Source organism: Chiloscyllium punctatum, chromosome 8, assembly GCF_047496795.1.
Source record: "Chiloscyllium punctatum isolate Juve2018m chromosome 8, sChiPun1.3, whole genome shotgun sequence".
NCBI lineage: Eukaryota > Metazoa > Chordata > Chondrichthyes > Orectolobiformes > Hemiscylliidae > Chiloscyllium > Chiloscyllium punctatum.
The window spans coordinates 26,014,884-26,031,175 of NC_092746.1; the positions used below are offsets into that span (position 1 = coordinate 26,014,884).

Sequence of the window (16,292 nt, forward strand, 5' to 3'; positions counted from 1 at the left end):
CCATGGCCGTAAATCTTTTAGATTAGATTAGATTAGATTAGATTTACAGTGTGGAAACAGGCCCTTCGGCCCAACAAGTCCACACCGACCCGCTGAAGCGCAGCCCACCCATTCCCCTACATTTACCCCTTACCTAACACTACAGGAAAGACTCACCTGAACCCTGGTGCATCTTCATTCCTGAAGAAGGGCTCATGCCCGAAACGCGTTGATTCTCCTGCTCTTTGGATGCTGCCTGACCTGCTGCGCTTTTCCAGCAACACATTTTCAGCACATTACCTACCTGGCTACATACAATTGCTTGATCCAAGGCATCAGCTTATGACTCATATCTGCATGCAAGTAACTTAGTGCCACATTGTGTATAGAAATTGAATTCTATTTTTATATTAAAAGTATGTGTTCAGCCAGGTGGCAGATATTGCCATTATGTGCCTCAGCATATGTTGAGTAAGGTGAGAGTTATTTGTACTGTGTTCGCAGGTGCTTATTTAATAAAGGGAGAGATATTGATATCATGTCTGTATGAACGTTTAATGAAATGAGATGTCATTGCTACGTTTGTTTAGCAAAGTGAAAGATGTAACTGCTATATATCTCTGTATGTTCAATGAGATGAAAGATGTTCCTTCCTGTATGCCTAGTCAAACTGAGAAAATATGTCACTGTTGGGAATAAAGTTTCTCTCCATTGCTTTATATCTTAAATATTTTTGAATTTTTTTGTCTTACCTTCCAGAGAATCTCTGCACCAAAATTTTTTTGATAGAAAACAAATTGAAAAATATTAGGAATAGGTCAAAATGCTGACTACTAGTCTCATCTGCAACCATTGATGTGTTGATAATTCTGACCAGTTTCCCATGGCTTTTTACTTTTACACTTTGTGATAAATCATTATCCTCCAAAGTCGTTATTACTTAGAGACATTAGGGCTGGACCAATTCTTTGTGTTTTTACCAGCGTCTGAAGTGCTAAAAGCGAGCAATGATGATTTCTTCCCCCCGCCCCCCCCCCCCGTAAAGGAGATGGATATAGTTATAGGATGTGTTAGCTTAAATTACAGATAGGTCTCTTGACTTTTGATTCCCCCCCCATTTGAACAATCTCTAGAATAAGGCAAACTGCTGAACATAATGGATGGTAATATGAAACACAAGCAGAAGCAGACCACTTGTCACCCACAAAGTCACATCCCTCTACGCCTTATTTAATCAGGATCTGAATATCAGCTCTCAGCCAATTTCTATTTGAGACAGGGATATTTTGTGATTTTAAAGTAATGTGCAAATTAAGCAAGAATGAAATGAGGATAGGTGTTTTGCAAAGTAAGTACTCTGGCTATGGAAGGTACAATCTAGAAGTATGGTAATGGCAGGCTCAACTGAGGCATCCAGGAAGACATTGAATGACTATCTGGAATAAAATAATGTGGAGAGGATTGAGGAGATTGGCACGAGGTATTGATGCTCATTTAATAAGCCAGTGCAGGCATGTTTGACACCTTCTGTACTGTGTAACCCTTCTGTGATGATTGTGACTCCAAGCCTGGAAGAGTTAAATTGAATTAGTCATTAGTGTCATAAATTTACTTTTTGGCAAGTTTGGAATCTCTCCCTTCTGGTTCTCACATTCTGAAGGTCCATAGAGACCTAGAAGCCTAGCTAGAATAATCGTTCAATTAATAAATATGTTGTGAACAGGGGCTATAGAAAATAATCAAAAATGCTAATGGCATTCTGGCCTTTATATGTCGAGGACTGGAATGCAAGGGAGGAGAAGTTGTTGGAATGAAACAAAGCCTTTGTTGGATGATACCTGGACAACTGTGCTTAGGAAGGAGATATTGGGTTTGGAAGGAGTGCAGAATGATTCCTGCATACCCAGTGTCAAATAATATAGAGATATTATACATGCTGAGGTTATATTCCCTGGAATTTGTAAGATTAATGGTGCTTTTATTGCAATTTATATAATTTTAAAGAGAATAGATGGAGTAAATATAAAGAACTATTTACACAGTTGTGTATGAGGGGTGTGGGCGGGGAGGGGGGGGGTGGGGTGCAGGAGGAGGTGGAGTGGTCGGGGGGAGCATGGATGGTCCAGGACTAGGGGATATAGTCAATGTATGTGAGAGCCAGATCTTTCATGTGTGAAATTCAGAAACACTGCACCCAATAGGTGGCAGAAGTTTGAAATGGTCTTCTGAAAATTTCAATTAATGCTAAATCAATTGTTAAATATAAAACTGAGGCTGTTAGGTTTCACTATTCAAAAGAAAAGGGTCATATCTGCTTCTACCTTACCTAACAAGTAGATTTAACTCCCTAAGTTTGTCTTGTTCTTCTTGAAGTAAAAATTTTGGATTAGTGTCATTGACATTGTTTACCACCATTCGTAAAGTATCACACAACTACAGAATTATTACAGCGCAGGAGGAGGCCATTTAGTCCAGCGTATCTATTTGTTCATTTACATAATGCTAGTCTGATGTCTTTCTTCCTTATACCCCTGCACACCATTTTTTTCCAAATAATCATGCAACATCCTCTCAAATGCTTCAATTGTATCTGTCTCCACCATGTTTCCACTCAGTGCACTCTATATCTGAACAACTCGCTGTTTGGGAAAAGTTCTTTCTCGCATCACCCTTTCTACATTTGCACATCTCTTTTTATATCTATGCTTTCTCATTTTTTTCTGCTTTTATGAATGAGAACAGCTTCTCCCTATCTACTCTACCTGGCCTGTTTTGAGACCCTCTGTCAAATTACTTCTCAGCCTCCATCTCCCCAATGAGGACAGTCTTAACCCTTTCAATCTATTCTCATAATGCAAATTTCTCATTCCCGGGACCATCATTGTAAATCCTCAAGGATAAAGATCAAATGCTTTTGTGTCACACTATCCTAACTGGACACATTTGCCTGATTTCAGTGATTTTTTAAAATCACTGGTTCAAGATCCTGAAATTTCACTTAATGACATTTTGAGAAAGACAACATGACAGCATTTCAAGGAGTTGTTCTAGAATTATCTTCTAGGATAACTAGGGAGGGCCACCAAATATAATCCTAACACTTAATGTATTTATATTTACCTTTATAAATATCTTGCTGAGCATGTTATTACCTTTGACCACACATCATTAATTTTCTGGATTTTAACCAATCTTCTCCTACACTTTACTTTCCATTACCTTCAGTCATCCTGTTAGAGTGTACACTATGCACTCAATCTTAACTGCTCGTAGAGATTCACATTGAGCTCTGATAGAATACACTCGTTCATGGGATGTAAGCATTGCTGGCTGGGCCAACATTGGGCCCCCTTGTGGTATAATGGTAGCAACCATATCCCTCGATCAGGAGGCCTGGGTTCACGTTCCATCTGATCCAGAGGTGTATGTGATAAAATCTCTAAACAGGTTGATTAGGAAAATATGTTCATTTGTCTAGTTCACTCTCTAATTGGCTTTCTGTGTCTATTTTAGAGAACATTTAATCGTCTCATGTGGATTAGACCAGGTTTGATGTCCTTATGTTTGTTGGTTGCAAAATAGAGACTATTTTGGATCTTGTCATATGGTGCACCTCATGATTCTGACTTCACATTGCTTTTTGAAGGACATTCTTTTGAACTGTTTTCAACAAATAGTCTTGACTATATTTCCATGAACCTCACTTCATTTTTAAAAAAAATCTCTATGAAATTAACAATCAAATTGGGGAAGCTGATTTAAATTGAATAGTGCTGCCTCTCTACACTGACTGGGTTCTAACATTGCTGTCTGTCTCGTGAGATTTGGATTTGGGTTACTCTAAGTTAGAACAGCCCGATTACTTTGGTGATGGAGTAACCGAGTAAAGAAAAAAAATACATGTCCAGAATCACACAGCATTCTGTGAGTTGATTATCCATGCCTGGTGATTTTCTCTACCTAGTGATAGAGGTAGCATAATTGAAAACTGTAAAAGTAATTCCTTGGAGATGATATTGCTATGGTTACTGATTGAGCTTATTGCTTGTGAAGACTGCTTTGTCAAGTGACAGTGCTGTCTTTAATGATGCCATTTTGAATTGTGAATTTTCAGTGTTAAAATACAACTACCATGAACTTGTTTTAATCTTGAGCATGTATAGCATGAACATTGGTATTCCTTACTAATTACTCAAAGGTATTTGGATAATAAGATAATATCCTTAGTAAATTCTTTTAAAGGTTTTACTTGAAATAACATATCAGAGTCTTGTTGTTACACTATCACAATGGGGCTAAAGCATTTTTCATTCTTTCTTTGAGTATGGCTCAGCCAATCACTAACTTTCCTTGAGAAGGTGCTGGAGAGCAATCATTGTGACCCACTGCAGTCTAAATGGTGAAAGTGCTTGCACAATGCTGTTAGGTACAGGATTTCAGGAGTTCGAAATAGCTCATTTATGATGTGGTTTGATGCCTGGTTATGAGATTGGGTTCAAGACTGATCAAGGGAAAGGCAAACAAAACCTTTCCTCTTCTTTGATTTCAAAGTAATACTTTATTGTACATTTAAAATTGCTGCTATATATTGTAATCATAGATACGAGGCACTGATTCTATAGTTAAATTAGGTAAGGAATTATCTATCTTCTGTGGCCATGTGCTCTCAAGACCTTCTCTCATTCTGGAGTATTTTAGTGCAGCATAATCTGGTGCAGTATCTGCTAATTCTGCCCACACTTGACTATTTAGTCAATGATGTGTACATCCATTGCTCTATCACAATTGTTATAGATACTAAAACTGTAATGCTGCACCCCTCCCAAGCTTTTCTCCAAGGACCAAAATATTGTACAGTCGGTTCTGCTATCACATGCATTTCTTCAGCATGAATTGTCTATAACGCAATTGACGAATTTAGATCATTATTTGTAGAATGCGAACTTTCCTTGCCTGTATTGGCTATAATGGGATTCCGGCCCAATTATTTTAAATGATGCTGCTATTGTCTGATTTTCTAATAATGCAGGGTAGCATGGGAATTGAACTATAGTGTTATTTCAGAACTGGATGTATATAATAATGCACATAATCTAGGTAACCTATTTGAAATTGGTTTTTACAATTTTTATGCTTCTCATGGCTTCTTCTTCTATTCCTCCCCACATCTTTAACTTATTTCTGTTGCTTCAATAGGTAAGTCTGGAAAGTCTGTGATCAGGTATAGAAATACTTGAGATAAAGTTGGTGATCCTTGTCTTTTTTTCTCTGGCTTTCATTAGATCAGAGGTCTGCTTGATCTGGCTAAAGGAACATGTGTTTAGATAACTGCTGTAGTGTATGCAGACTACAAGGTGATTGTAGTCTATTGCCTTTCCTCTGTTATTAGTGTCAGGGACCATAGTTTAGTTCCCCTAGGAAGCAAAGGAAGTGTCCACCCAATCAGCGTTCTTCTTAGATTAGATTAGATTACTTACAGTGTGGAAACAGGCCCTTCGGCCCAACAAGTCCACACCGCCCTGCCGAAGCGTAACCCACCCATACCCCTACATCTACATTTACCCCTTACCTAACACTATGGGCAATTTAGCATGGCCAATTCACCTGGCCTGCACATCTTTGGACTGTGGGAGGAAACCGGAGCACCCGGAGGAAACCCACGCAGACACGGGGAGAACGTGCAAACTCCACACAGTCAGTTGCCTGAGGCGGGAATTGAACCCGGGTCTCAGGCGCTGTGAGGCAGCAGTGCTAACCACTGTGCCACCGTGCCGCCCACTTGTCAAGCTTGTCAAGAAGCTTGTTCTTTAATGTTCTGTCCCATGGTTTGAATGTACATGTTAGGTTGGGAATTATTTGATTTGTTCATGGTTTGTGTAAACCTTTTGATTTGTTGCTGAATATGTTTTCTAGACCATGGCACATCTTCATGAAGTGACTTATTTTACTATCATGAGCATATTGGTGGAATGTTGGACCATTTTATGAGACGTTTTGGAACCACACCTGTGACCAAGATACTGTGCTATTAGGAGGTTTAAGATACCCTGCTGATTTTGTCACTTGCACTATATTGTTCAGATTGGAGGTCTGGCTCCTCTGGCTGGATAGTTTAGTTTATTTAGCTTTAAGTAGCCAACACATTGTGTAGAATGTTCTGCATTAAATGGATGTTTGATGTACAATGCTGCTTGAACAAATTTCTAGATTCGGTATCTACAGCTATTTGGACTGTTTGTTCTGGAGTTTGATCCCTTTTTGATTGACCAGCTACTGAATTTCTTCAATGTAAGAGATCAATAACAATTTCAAATTATTCTCCAGTTCCTTCATTGCACAGTTCACATAGTTCACATAGTGCACAGAGATCATTAATTAAACTATCTCCAGACTCTCCCATGATTTGATAACTGCCATTGAAATGTGAACTTGTCAATGTCTTCTATTATTGAAATGGAATATTGATCAAATGCTGTGATAATGTTGTCATACATAATTTGTTTTTATTGATGTGTGTTCTGTGTAGCTCAAATTCTAGTGTCTTTTCCAGGTAATTGAGAAATATACTAATCTGTTCTGGATATGATTTGTTGTCCAGACCAGAATTTGAAATCTGGGGGTTGTGATTTCCCTGTTTGGCCAATTTGTTGATCTGTCAAATGGATCTGGAATGGATTTTTGTGATGGAAAGAGTTGTACTGGTGAATTGTAACACATTGTTTAATTTATGACAAGCACGTGAAGTTCTTGGTTTGGAAAGCTATTGTTAAGATATGGATCTCCTTCTACTATGTTAATTTTGTTATGTGGGATTTTTAGTGAATTAAAATTTTGTTAATTCTTTGTCTTTTAAAAAATGTTGTACTAAACACTTTTAATTGTTCTGCAGTTTTAAATGCTGCTTTCAATGTCCAGTTTTGTTTTAATTTACCAATATGGAGTCTTCAAAGAGATAAATAAAGACTCTCCCACCCTTCCCCAAGAGAAGTTGTGCGAAGTATTTCCAAAGAATCTGTGGTTAAAGACATTCTCAAAATGGTTTTACTCAATAGGATATGATTTTTATTTTTTGATTTGTATCAAAGATCTGTGCCATGATGTCATTTTCTGAATTTTTCTGTCCCTGAGGTATTTTTGCACTGAATTCAAAACGTGATCAGACTTTCACTTTAATTTCAGATATTAGTGGATAAAATTGATAAACTTCTTGTCAAATAAAGTATTGAATTTGTCATTAAAGCCATCAAAATAATAAAGCTTCACTAACTTTACTGTTAACGCTCTAATACTTGGAGAGAGACAGTAGGAATGAGAATCATGTTGCAATTCAATCAATGTTCATTTTAAGCTTGTACCTGAATTGCTTATTTTGTTGTTGAGTGAATGGTTCAGAAATTTGTTAATTCAACTGCAAGATCAAGGAACTACAAGAACAGCACCACAAAAAGGAACATGAATGGGGAGCCATTTTACATCACAGACCGATCTCGCTTACAAGAACCTCAACATTGAAATATTGTCTTGCTGGATCGAAGGTCAACTTTCTGATAGCTACAGAAATTGGCTGCCACTACATGAAAAATGGGTGGAGCAATTTGTTTTTGGTTTCTTTGAGAGTAGTGTTAAATATTCTCGGAATTTAAAAGCCTTGTTAGGAGAATTGCAGCAATTATGCCTCCACTGAATCAGTAATGCTATCCATCTGGATATTGTGAAATTGTCAATGTTGGCAGAGTGAATAAAAATGAAGCCTATTATTATATAGTAAGAAGCAGCAGAGTTTTGATTTGCAAAGTGTGTCCTAGTGCATGAATCAGAAAAGGCTGATCTGTAGTACAGCAATCAATTAGGAAACTAATAGAATATTATAAATTATTGCAAGGATAGACAAAAATAGGAAAGTTGTGCTTCATGTACACAGGGCACTCATGAGATGACATCTGGAGTACTTCATTCAATATTAGTCTCCTTATGAGGAAGGATTAAATGCATTGAATGCAATGCACAGAAGGTTAACCTGAAATCAACAGTTCCTTGTACGTGGTCAGGTTGGACATGTCTTGTCATATCATCAACTGAAATCAGGCAAGGCACTTAGAGCAAAATTTCCCCTCTTCCAAACCCAGACCTTGGCTTTATGTTCTATTGCTAGCTTCATAGCTACCAGATTCTATCTCTGAAATACATGTGCAAGGCCATGTTGTGTGATGTGGAAAGGAGCCAATGTGAATGTGGTGTGGTGTTAGTGGAAGTACACTGGTAGAATTATATTTCTAAAATAGGTTTAAAATTTGTTGTGCACTCAATAATTGGAGATGAGAAGGCCTAACAACAGGCTTGCGTTTTAATAGATGTAAGGGCTTAGGAGTTCCTTCAATACACTTTTATTATCTTCCTGGTTTTCCTCACAGTGGATCTGGTCACAAATCTCATAGGGAGATCATTGTGGTTGGAGTCCTGAATATCATGATTAGACATTGTGGATCCTTAAAATATATCTGTAGTCAAAGAATTTGTAACTTCTAGAGGTGAGCAATCCTTGGTATTGCCACTTCTTTCATTCTGTGATGTCTGAAGATACTGCTTATCTCTCACGTGGGTGTGACTTAACCAGATCCAGCAGTAAAAACTACACTACAACACACGTTTCAACAGTGAAAGTGAATATGTATTTACAAAAGTGTAAAATTACTAATGTGTCATCCATGTCATCTTTGTGCATTCGCTAACATTCATTTTTCTTCCCACTACGACACAGTGCAGTTCTGACTTTCACAGCTGGGGTGAAGGGAGCCTTCTCTGTCGCTGGCTCTTTTGGCCTCGGAGATTTGGAAATTTATTCCCTGGTGTGTTTGTGCTTCGATGGCCTGGACCTGTTGAATGTGTCCTGCTCAGTTGTAAACACACCCTCAGCTTGAAATATTAAATTGATGTTTGTTTTCATTTTAGAAATTAGGAAAAGAGCAACAATTGTTTACAACTTAAGTTCTTAGAATTTACACTGCATGTCGTGTTTTATTTCCATTTCGCACAGGCACCAAATAATTTATGCATTGACAAACATTGTGAAATGACTCATGGTGACATTCACATGTGTTTGGTTTAAAATTTTTAAGTAATGTTCCAATCCTAACATGTGCCAAAATTAATTAAAGAAAACATGACTGAACAATGAGACTTTTCATTTGCTGCTGTCAATGATTTGCATTTGTGCTGTGTGATATTGCATTTATTCTACTTAAAGAGTGCAATGGTGTGTTGAAGCTGACTCTAAATGTGATAAGAACCGTGCCAAACTGGCATGGTTGAATTTGAACTCAAATTTTCAATTCGTGGTTTTCAAGTTACTCCACTTTGCAAATGAGAAGCTGTATAATCCTGAATGGAATGCTGGCTATTCTATCTTAGCCCATAGACATTGGGAAAGAAATATTCATCCTTTTAAGTATGGAAAGAAATGCAAAATGGATTAATATATCATTGTACACAGAGACAGCCAGAAATGAACAAGCAAATACTTATTTTGTGGACAGACAGCAGATGGAATGTCAAACAGAAGACTGTCTGTACAAATATAGACTTCAGTAGTAAACAAGGGTGGTACTCAATACACAGGAAATAATTGGAGCTGTGAATGGAATGCTGTGGAAAGTGAAAACAAAATAGGAGCAAATTTGTGTGTGGCTGTATAGAGGTGGTTTTTACATAGATAAATATTCAACTTGGAATGTTCTATGAAACATATTAATACTTGTTGATACTGGAGATTTTTGGAATGATTCGGCTTGATAGATTTATGTATTTTGTTAGAGGTAAGAGTTGACTCAAACAATCTAGGTCAGTACTTATTATCTGTATGACTAGTTCCAAGCATTTTGAATGAGCCCTCTCAAACTTGATACCTTCAATCACCTTTCCAATTTAATTTGTAATTGTTCCTATCTCAACAGCCCCTGGGACTGATTTTCACAGCCTCTCAAAGTTGGTGTACCAAGTTTGTTCTGCCTTCCATTCATAATCTTGTGTCTATAACCTTGTATAACTGGCAATTACTGCAAATAGTCTGCTTCTTCCTGAGACTATCTCACTGTTTCATAATTAAAACATTTCTGTTATATGCTCTATTAATCTGTGTTGTTTGATTTTTATATTTCTTCATACAACTTGCGAGTATATCTAATGTGTGCTTTTAAAAAGCTTCAATATGCTTTCTACAGTGTGGCACTCAGTATTACACCCAGTCCTCTATCTAATGTCTTATTAAGCTTTGATATAGGTTCATAATTATCAATTGGTTTTCATATCCTGTACCTCTTGTCATAAAACATTGAATTCTATGAGCTTTCTCTTCAAGCAGTCTATCCACTTGAAGTGTTGACTTTAAGACTTTGTGATCCCATAACCTCGAAGCTGTTAGTTATTCCAGAGAACATAACCTACTCTCATTCAGTGTATAACTGTTACTGTTTTATGTCCAACTAACATGAATTCCGTCTCATTCCTACAGAAATTAATTTCCATCTGCAATGCTTTAGCACATTCACCATTTAATCAAATAATTTGAAGATGTTCCAAAAATCTAAAAGTACCTCTTTAATTTGGTGCCCTAACCCTTCAGTACAATCCTTTAATGGGCTGGATTTTAAAGGGGTGAAAAATGAGAGTGAGAGACTGCTTCACAATTGATGCTTTTCAGTTTATCTCCACTGTCAGGGAAAATAGCAACCTGCACAGAATGTGGCAAGATTTAGGTAATGATAAGATACTAATCCAAACAAAAATAGGCCCCTTGCCACTTGCTAGCAAGATTCTAACCTAGCCATTGAAACTTTAAAATCAAAAACGGATTTTGTTTTACTTGACATCAAAACATTTTGCATGTGTGTATGGTGCAAGATATTTCAAACATCCCATTAATACTAAAGAACAGAGCCAGAAATTAACTTAAGAAATTAAATACCATCACGAGAGAGGTAATATTAGACAAACTAATGGGGCTAAAAACTGAAGTCCCCTGATCCTGATGAAGTACATTCTAGGAACCTAAAAGAGGTAACTACAGAGATAGTGGATGAATTGGTTGTGATTTTTCCTAAAATCCTTGGATTCTGGAGAAGTGCCAGAAGATTGGAAAATTGGCAATGTGACACTCCTATTCAAAAAGGGAGAGAGATGACAAAGTGTGCAACTATAGGTTGATTAGCCGAACATCCATTGTTGGAAAAGTATTGGAATCAATTATTAAGGAAGTAGTAGCAGAACACTTGGAAATCATAATCTAATCATGATTTGGAGATGCCGGTGTTGGACTGGAGTACAAGATCTTATTCTCCACAGCCACCTGATGAAGGAGCAGTGTTCCAAAAGCTAGTGCTTCCAAATAAACCTGTTGGACTGTAACCTGGTGTTGAATATTTTAATCAAACACAGTCAGTATGGTTTCATAACAGGGGTGCCGATTTAACACTGAGATGAGGAAACATGTGAGGGTTGAGAGTCTTTGGAACTCCTTGCCACTGTCCTTGTGTATATTAAGGCTGAGAGATTCTTGATCAGTAGGGGAATCAAGGGTTATAGGGAAATCTCAGGAAAGTGGATATGAGGAATATTGGACTGCCATAATCCTGTTGAATGGTAGAGCAGGATCAAGGGGCTGAACAGCCTATTCCTGTTTTCTATTTCTTATGGTCTTCTGGACAGTTACATTGCAAATCTTCATCCATATTCTCACAATGATGACATTCTCTTATTTCAGTCCAATTGGTGTGTAGATTGCCAATGCAGAGGCCAGTGTTCCTCCACAAAGTAGAAAAGTAACCACATGACATTCATCCTGTAGAGCTGCTTCAAGCACCTTGATGCAGGGCAGCAATACTGGTGGTTGAAAATTCCATCACACACAAATTTTGAATTCCTCCCCCTTCCTTCCACATGACTGGCACATTTATTGGAAATGCAGAAAAGAGAATCCAACTCATCAAATAAAACTGCAAAACAATTAAATTCGCAACCAAGATGGATGCCATGTCACCCATGATAATGCAGGAGTGCTTGATGCATGACTGAATACAGAACAATGTCTCCCTTGTCCAATACTATCAAACCTTAACCTTAATGAACTGACACAATTATGGCATTTATAGGTCAAAAACCGAGCAACTTGGGAGTATTGGCATATAAAAATGTCTACAGATAAAAAAAAATCTGCAGATGCTGGAATCCAAGGTGGACATGTAGGAGGTTAGAAGAACACAGCAAGCCAGGCAGCAACAGGAGGTGGAGAAGTCAATGTTTTATATGGAACCCTTCTTCAGCAGTGCGGGTGGAGGTTGTGGGGACAGCTGCAGATAAAGGGGGTGGGGGGGCAGGTAGGTGAAGCAGGGATAGGTGAAGACAGGTAAAGTGTACGACCTAGTTGGTCAATGGGAGGAATATATCCAGTTGGTGGCAGGGAGCAGTGGAAGGGAGGGGAGAGGCTGGGAAGGGAGTCAGGTGATGGGAAGGTGGTTATATGAAATTGGACAACTCAATGTTAAGTCCTCCGGGCTGTAGGCTGCCCAGAAAGATGGTAGCGTTCCTCCAATTTGTGGTCTGATTCACTGTGGCAATGGAGGAAGCCAAGAATGGTCACGTTGGGAAGGGGAATTAAAATGGGCAATGACTGGGAGGTCAGGTCAGCCCCTGTGGACCCGGCTGAGATACTCGGCGAAACATTCCCATATTTACATTTGGTCTCCCCAAATATAGAGAAGACCACATCAGGAGTAGTAGTCTGTCTGTCTGACAGAAAGGCCTACAGTCACAAAAATAGTCATTCAGCGCCTCCCCTCATGCTGGTCAACACTCTGATGACCTTGGGGGTTGCTTTGTTACTGAGATGCTTTATCGACCCTGACGTCATTCTGTCTTTTAAATTCTGAACCACCTGCCATTAAAGTCAGTCATCTAGAAGCTGTTAGGGTTATTATTTGAGGTGATGCATTAAATATCTTATGAATTTGAATTTTTGAATCTGTTGACTCATCATGTTACCCAGGTTTTCCCTGTTCAATTTGATTAACTTTTTAACAAAATATCACACTGACATTAAACACTATATGATGCTTTTTGTCCATTCACACATTGTACTAGTATCTTCTGCAGATTTCATTTTGCCTATGGAATTCTTTACTATGCCTTCTATTTGTAAACTTTGAAAGGACTCACCCAGTCATTGTCTTAATCTGTGTAGTTAACAAAACTCCTCCCAGGGTCAACAGTACCACGACACATTCCCAATCATTACAACCTTGCTTCTAACTCCGACTTCATCCTCTTTCCTTAACTACAATTCTAATTCTGTGTCCCTTGATTTTCCCTCAAAGTTTTGATCATTCCTGATCATCCCAAAGTACTTCACAATTAACTCCTCTTCAAATCAGTTGCAACCAGGATTTAAAGGCAAATGCTGTAGCCAAAACATTTTACAGTGAAGGCTAACTAGCAGCCAATGATGAAAGATCCAATTATAATTGTGATTTCTCTTATGTGTGTTCCAGTGCACAGAACTGCTGGGTTTACTGGAAAATCCAAACAGATTTTGGTCCATTTCAATTCATTGAGGAAAAAAGATAGTTGGAATTGTTCAGTTTTTGTTTCCAAAATTTACTGCACCAAAGTATCCAGTGGAGTTGGATGTGGACTTGGTGATAACTCCCATTAGAGAAATATGAAAGGTGTTGTAATGACGCAAAACATTAGCTTTCTAAACTCCATTTAAGTTTTGATTCGGAAGAGTGAGGTTTTTTTTAAAAAAATCTGTGATATAAACTAGCTTGATGCACTATATAGGAACAGAGTTAGGTCATTCAGCCCTTAAGCCCTTTCCACCTTCACTGAGATCATGACTGATCACTGCACTAACTCCATGTACATGACTTTGGCTTAATTCCTTTGCTTAACAGAAATTTAACTATCTCAGATTTATAGATTCTAAAATTAATAACTGAACTTACAAACTGACTTAACAACTAGGATTGCATTACAGACATGACTTGAAATTGGCATTTCTAATTTTTGCTATCAGATCATAAATGTGGAACTAACACAATTTTACTGCAAAACAAATTGAACTGAATTAATTTTTTTGTCCAAATTTCCCTTCTCTGCCAGATAAAGTACTCCATCTAGTGGCTCAGCTGCTAACTGACAGAAATGACATCAAGTTGAGTCAGATACCAGTGACCAACACACACCTTGAAACCTGGAAGATAAATATCCAACAAAATCAAACTTTCCTTTTTATTTGATATGTGTTAAACCTGTACATTACCTATAAGGAATGAGAGAGAGAGAGAGAGAACTAGAGGTGCAAATTTCTTAATCATAATTAATGTATCTGTATCTGAATCTTCTCTCCATTTTGGAGCAGAAGCTTCAATCAGTTTATTTGATTATGTCTATTAAAATAGTGGAAAGCAGGTAAAAATTATAAATAGTTATCCCTCTGCAATAAAGGTTATTGATCCTACCATTGCCAACTTGCATTTCTCAATTTTGTGTGCATCAAACTCAATACTCTACTCCTTATTTAGAAACCTTGCCTAGTCTTATTCCTTCTTTCAATTGTAACCTTATTTAAATCCTGTCTCCCATGTCTGTAAGGTTGTTCTGCCATAACGTGACAGTTGTGTTTCTCTGCAACCTTCCGCGATAGAAAATTGAGCTATGGAAAACTGCTACAGAAAATCGCGCCATAGAAGATCGCTTATAGAAAATCACTATACCCATTCAGAAAGCTTGTGTCACCCAAACAGTGTCCGCAATTCGTTAATCGTGTTTTGGCCAATTTGCATTGATGAAGTGCATGTCATAGCATAACGGCATGTAATCTCTTTTAGTCTTGCACTTATTTACATAAACTCAGCTCTCTTTCTTTTTCCAATGCATTATTTGCTTCCCCCTCTGCCTGCTCTACCCCTGCCAGCCTTCTGCCATCTCAATGTAGTCTAGAATAATCTGTTTCCAAGCTCTTTCATCTCGCTTCACTCACACAACCTTCTAAATTTTTTGTTTCTCGGGGAATTGAGGGCAGTCAGCAAAGTAGAGCTGAGGCAGAGGATGGTCAGATTGAGTGGTGGAGCAGGCTTGAGGAGTTGAAGATTCCTCTGCTCTTATTTCTCAGGTTCTTTACAGCAATGTTATTCAGATTTGTGGTATATAGTGAAGAAGCTGAAGTATCTGTAGAGTGGCTCAAAGGGCCTGTAAGGAATCGTTATAGTCATTCAGCCAACACATCCAGATAAGATAGGATAACCCATATGCCTGGCAGTGCACATAATGGCTCAACTGGCTTGAATAATTAGTATCGTCAGGATTAAACCTTGCCACTTTCTTTTTAGGAGTCAAGAGCAAAACCACTTGAGCTACTAACTGAGCGCCAGCAACGATTATTAATAGCTCAGCAAACACTGCTAAAAGTACTGCTATAATTGAAAGCATTAATTTGCCAAAGCCTGAGCAAAAATGCCATCAAAGGAAAGAATCTTTTCCTGTGATTTTGCCTAATGTTACTGAGTACAGGAATGAAAAAACAGCATTCATGTAGAATGCAAACTGAAAGGTCAGATACTGCCGTATAGAACAACCACAAACTAGCCGAAATATTGTATTCTGATCCTATTTGGAAACACTTAAATTTCCAGCAGGAAAAAAAACCCAGAAATTCAGCAGTGAATCATAGAATCCCTACAGCAGGGAAACAGGCCCTTCGGCCCAGCAAGTCCACACAGACCCTCCAAAGATTATCCCACCAAGATCCATTCCCCTATTACTCTACATTTACCTCTGCCTAATGCATCTAACCTCCACATCCCTGAACACTATGGGCAATTTAACATGGCCAATTCACCTGACCTGCACATCTTTGGATTGTGGGAGGAAACCCACACAGACACAGGGAGAATGTGCAAACTCCACACAGACAGCCGCCCGAGGCTGGAATCAAACCCAGGTTCCTGGTGCTGTGAGGCAGCAGTGCTAACCACTGAGCCACTGTGCCACCCTAAAAATACTTCCAGTTAGTGGCTGAAGGCTTTCTAAATTATCATAATCAACCGTTGTCCAAAAATGCAGATGCAGTGAAATCTAAAAGAATGTGAAATGTAAAATAGATTTGCATAATTTCTTTTTCTTCATCAATAATGTACAACTGTGAGGCAGCTTCAAAGATGGTGTAATTTAAGCCAAAGCCTGGGTTTTGTATTGCAGTTAGAGAAACCAGCACAACATTTTCAAGTTGTTTTTGTGATGCATGTATGGGTTTTGGAAGAGAG

At 38.2% G+C, this 16,292-nt stretch overlaps 1 protein-coding gene across 2 annotated transcripts in view; it reads left to right on the plus strand.

Annotated features, from left to right (window-relative positions):
* LOC140480421 (zinc finger protein 385D-like) overlaps nt 1-16,292 on the plus strand; it is a 1,040,629-nt gene that overhangs the window by 572,409 nt on the left and 451,928 nt on the right. The gene's annotated exons all lie outside the window — the stretch shown is intronic.